The sequence below is a fragment of the Cetorhinus maximus genome, chromosome 2 (genome assembly GCF_964194155.1).
Source record: "Cetorhinus maximus chromosome 2, sCetMax3.hap1.1, whole genome shotgun sequence".
Classification (NCBI taxonomy): Eukaryota; Metazoa; Chordata; class Chondrichthyes; order Lamniformes; family Cetorhinidae; genus Cetorhinus; species Cetorhinus maximus.
Genome location: NC_135880.1, coordinates 144,391,484 through 144,396,723, shown reverse-complemented (window position 1 = coordinate 144,396,723; position 5,240 = coordinate 144,391,484).

Below are 5,240 nucleotides of genomic sequence, written 5' to 3'. Positions count from 1 at the left end.
CATGCATCTGCTGCCCTTGTCCTTCTAAGTGGTAGAGGTCATAGGTTTGGAAGGTGTTGTTGAAGGAGCCTTGATGATTTGCTGCAGTGCACCTTGTAGATGGCACACGCTGCTGCTGCTGTGCGTCGGTAGTGGATGAGTGAATGTTTAAGGTGGTGGATGAGGTGCCAATCAAGCTTTGTTTTGCGTCAAGCTTCTTGAGTGTTGTTGGAGCGCCACACATCCAGGCAAGTAGAGAGTATTCAATCGCACTCCTGACTTGTGCCTTGCAGATGATGGACAGACTTGGGGCGTCAGGAGGTGAGTTACTTGACACAGAACTCCTAGCCTCTGCCTGACCTGCTCTTATAGCCTTAGTGTGCATAATACTGGTCTAGCAAAGTTTCAGGTCAATGGTAATCCCCAGGATGTTGAAAATGGGGGACTCAGCGATGGTAATGCCATTGAATGTCAAGGGCAGATGATTCGATTCTCACTTTTGGAGAAGGTCATTGCCTGATGCAAATGTTACTTGCCACTTTTCAGCTCAAGCCTGAATGTTGTCCAACCTTGCTGCATGCGGCCACAGACTGCTTCATTATCTAAGCAGATAAAATTGGCATTGAACATTGTGCAATCATCAGCGAACATCCCTACTCTGACCTTATGTTGGAGGGAAGGTCATTAATAAAACAGCTGAAGATGGTTGGGTCTAGGACACTACCCTGAAGAACTCTTGCAGTGATGTCCTAGGGCTGAGATGATTGATCTCCAGCAACCACAAGCATCCTCCTTTGCACCAGGTATGACTCCAAGCAGTGAAGGGTTTTTCCCCTGATTCCCATTGACTTCAGTTTGGCTCGAGTTCTTTCATGCCAGACTCGGTCAAATGCTGCCTTGATGTCAAGAGCAGTCAGTCTCACATCATCTCTTAATTTCAGCTCTTTTTTTCCATGTTTGGAGCAAGGCCATAATGAGGTCTGGAGCTGAGTGGCCCTTGCAGAACCCAAACTGAGCATTGGTGAGCAGGTTGTTGCTGAGTAAGTGCCAATTGATAGAGCTATCGATGAGATCTTACAAAGCTTTGCTCATGATTGAGAGTATAGCGAGGGGGTGGTACATAGCCAAATTAGATTTCTCCTGCTTTTTGGACAGGGCATCCTAGGCAGTTTTCCAAATTGTTGGCTAGCTGGTAGTATTTCAGTTGTACTGGACGTGGCTATTTTTGGAGCTCAAGTCTTCATTTCTACAGCTGGGCTGTTGTCAGGGTCCATAGCTGTTACTGTATCTAGTGCATCAGCCATTTTTTGATATTACATAGTGTGAATCTAATTGGCTGAAGACTGGCAGCTCTGATACTCGGGACCTCAAAAGGAGGCCGGAATGCCACTCAGCACTTCTGGCTGCAGATGGTTGCAAATGCTTCACTTTCGTACTGGGCTCCCCCATCATTGAAGATGTGGATATTTGTTAAGCCTCCTCTGTCTGGTTACTTGTTTAATTGTCCATCATCATTTGTGACTAGATGTAGCAGGACTGCAGAGTGTTGATCTGATCCATTGGTTGTGGGATTGCTTAGCTATCTCTATGATATGCTGTGTCTGCTGTTTAGCCTGCATGTAGTCCTGTGTTGTAGCTTCACCAGGTTGGCAGCTCATTTTTCCATATGCCTGGTGCTGCTTCTGGTATGATCTCCTATACCCCTCATTGAACCAAGGTTGATTCCCTAGCTTGATGGTGAGGGTACAGTGATGGATATGCCTGGCTATGAGGTTGCAAATTGTGGCTGAATACAATTCTGCTGCTGCTGGCCCACAGTGTCTCATGGATGCCCAGTTTTGAATGCTCTATAGGTCAAGTAGGTTTCATAAAAACATAAGAGCATATGAAATAGGAGCAGGAGTAGGCCATTTGGCCCCTCAAGCCTGCCCCGCCATTCAATAAGACCATGGCTGATCTGCCCCAGGCCTCAACTCCTCTTTCGTGCCAACTCCTCATAGCCCTCAACTCCCCGATATTTCAAAAATCTATCTACCTCCTCTTTAAATATTTCAGTGATCTAGTCTCCGCAACTCTCTGGGGTAGAGAATTCTCCCTTGTATTGGCAGATATGTCCTTCAGGATTGAGCCAGCTTGGTCAGTAATGATGCTACAAAGCCACTTTTTGTGATGCACATTGAATTTCCCCATCCAGAGTGCATTCTGTGCCCTTGCCACCCTCAATGGCTCTCAATTGATATTCAAACATGGAGGAGTATTGATTCATCAGCTGGGGTGGGGGTGGGGTGGTAGCTGGTAATCAGCAGGAGCTTTACTTGCCCTTTTTTTGACCTGATGCCTTGAGTTTTAATGGGGTCCGGAGTCAATGTTGAAGATTCCCTCATTACTGTATAACACTGTGCTGCCACCTCTTGAGCGTCTATCTTGCCGGTGGGACAGGAGATACCTATGGATCTAGATAGAGGAGGTCATTGGCTATAAGGCATGATTCGGTGAGAATGACTATGTCAGGCTGTTGCTTAACTAGTTTGTGGGACAGCTCTCCCAATTTTGGCACAAGCCCCCAGATGTTAATGAGGAGGACTTTGTAGGGTTGACTCAGCAGCCTTTGTTATTTCCAGTGCCTAGGTTAATGCTGGACGGTTTGTCTGGTTTTATTCTTATTTGACATTTCTGTAGTGCTTTGATATGACTGAGTAGCTTGCTCGGCCATTTCACAGTCAACTATGTTCCTGTGCGTTTGTAGTCACATGTAGGCCAGACTCAGTAAGGGCAGCAGATGGGCAGGCAGGGCTGGCAGGGAGGGCCCCTCATGATTTTGAATACATCTATCAAATATCCTCTCAGCTTTCTTTACTCCAAGGAAACCTGATTGGTTAGTAGGAAATCTGCACCAAATTTGAAAAAAAAAACACTGCAAAGCTAATTAATAAATTAATTATCTAAGTAGAGATGGCTGGGCAGGTGATGTGCTGTAGCTGTATGATGTGGGAGCTGGCAGATCCCACTGCGAGCTGCAGTGACCACATCTGCAGCAAGTGTTGGTTGCTGGAGGAACTCCGGCTCAGAATTGATGAGCTGGAGTCCGAGCTCCGGACGCTGCGGCACATCCGGGAGGGGAAGAGTTACCTGGACGCTTTGTTTCAGGAGGCGGTCACACTCGGTAGATTAAGTACCTCAAGTCCGGTCAGTGGTCAGGGTCAGCAGGATGTGACTGCAAGTGAGGCAGGTAGAGGGATCCTGTGTTCAGGAACAGAGGAGCCTCAGCTCTTGACCTTGTCCAACAGGTACGAGGTACTTGCTCCCTGTGTGGATGAGGAAGAGGGCTGTAGGGAGGATGAGCCAGCTGACCATGGCACCATGGCACAGGAGGCCATTCAAGAGGGGAGAGCAAAAAGACAAGTGGTAGTTGTAGGGGATTCTATAATTAGGGGAATTGATAGCATCCTTTGTAAGCAGGATCGAGAGTCCGGCATGGTACGTTGCCTGCCCGGTGCCAGGGTGAGGGACATCTCTACATCTCTGACCGGCTTGAAAGGATATCGGAGATGGAGGGGGAGGATCCAGTTGTTGTGGTCCTCGTCGGGACAAATAACATAGGTAAGACTAGGAAAGAGGACCTGTTTGGGGATTATCAGGAACTAGGAACTAAATTAAAGAACAGGTCATCAAGGGTTATAATCTCCGGATTACTACCCGAGCCACATGCAAATTGGCATAGGGACGCGAGAATAAGGGAAGTAAACACGTGGCTAAAGGAGTGGTGTGGGAAAGAGGGGTTCCATTTCGTGGGGCACTGGCATTAGTATTGGAACAGGAGGGATCTGTACCGTTGGGACGGTCTCCACCTGAACCGATCTGGGACCAATGTTCTAGTGAAAAGGGTAAATAGGGTGGTCAACAGGACTTTAAACTAGAAAGTGTGGGGTGAGGGGGGTGGGGGGGAGAGGGAAGATTAAAACTCCAAGAAGTATGACTAATGGGAAACAAAGCAGCAGGTAAGCATGTGAGGGGGTGGATTCAACTTCATGGAAAATTATGAAAAAACTGAAAAGAAAGGAGAGCCCAGGAGAGGCTATTAAAGTCTCCACAACACAAAATAGGACAGAGTGTTTGGAAAGGGCTAGGAATCTAACTTCAAGCACATCAGATAAAGGGATGACAATGAGAAAGGGGACAGTAAATACAGGACTGAAGGTGTTGTATCTGAATGCATGCAGTATACGAAATAAGGTAAGTGAGCTTGCGGCGCAGATTGAAATTGGCAGGTATGATGTGGTGGGCATTATGGAGACATGGCTGCAAAGGGATCAGGACTGGGAGCTAAATATCCAAGGATATACCTCCTATCAAAAAGATAGGCAGGTTGGCAGAGGGGGTGGGGTTGCTTTGTTGGTAAGAAATGAAATTAAATCGATAGCAAGAAATGATGTAGGGTCAGATGATGTAGAATCTGTGTGGGTAGAGTTAAGGAACCGCAAAGGTAAAAAAACCATAATGGGAGTTATGTACAGGCCTCCTGACAGTAGTCAGAATGTGGGGCACAAGATACACCAGGAGATAGAAAAGGTGTGTAAGAAAGGCAAGGTTACAGTGATCATGGGGGATTTCAATATGCAGGTAGACTGGGAAAATCAGGTTGGTAGTGGATCCCAAGAAAAGGAATTTGTGGAATGTCTACGAGATGGCTTTTTGGAGCAGCTTGTGGTGGAGCCCACTAGAGAACAGGCAATTCTAGATTTAGTGATGTGTAATGAGGCAGATTTGATAAGGGAGCTTAAGGTGAAGGAACCCTTAGGAGGAAGTGACCATAATATGATAGAATTTACCTTGCAATTTGAGAGGAAAAAGCTGGAATCAGATGTAACGGTATTACAGTTGAATAAAGGCAACTACAGAGGCATGAGGGAGGAGCTGGCCAGAATTGACTGGGAAATGAGCCTAGCAGGAAAGACAGTGGAACAGCAATGGCAGGAGTTTCTGGGAGTAATTTGGGAGACACAGCAAAAATTCATCCCTAGGAAGAAGAAGCATACTAAAGAGAGGACGAGGCAACCATGGATGACAAGGGAAGTCAGGGAGAGCATAAAAGTTAAAGAGAAAGCATACAATGCGGCGAAGAGCAGTGGGAAACAAGGGGATTGGAAGGCCTACAAAGACCAACAGAGGACAACTAAAAAAGAAATAAGGAGGGAGAAGATTAAATATGAGGGTAAACTAGCCAGTAATATAAAAGAAGATTGCAAGAGTTTTTTTAGATA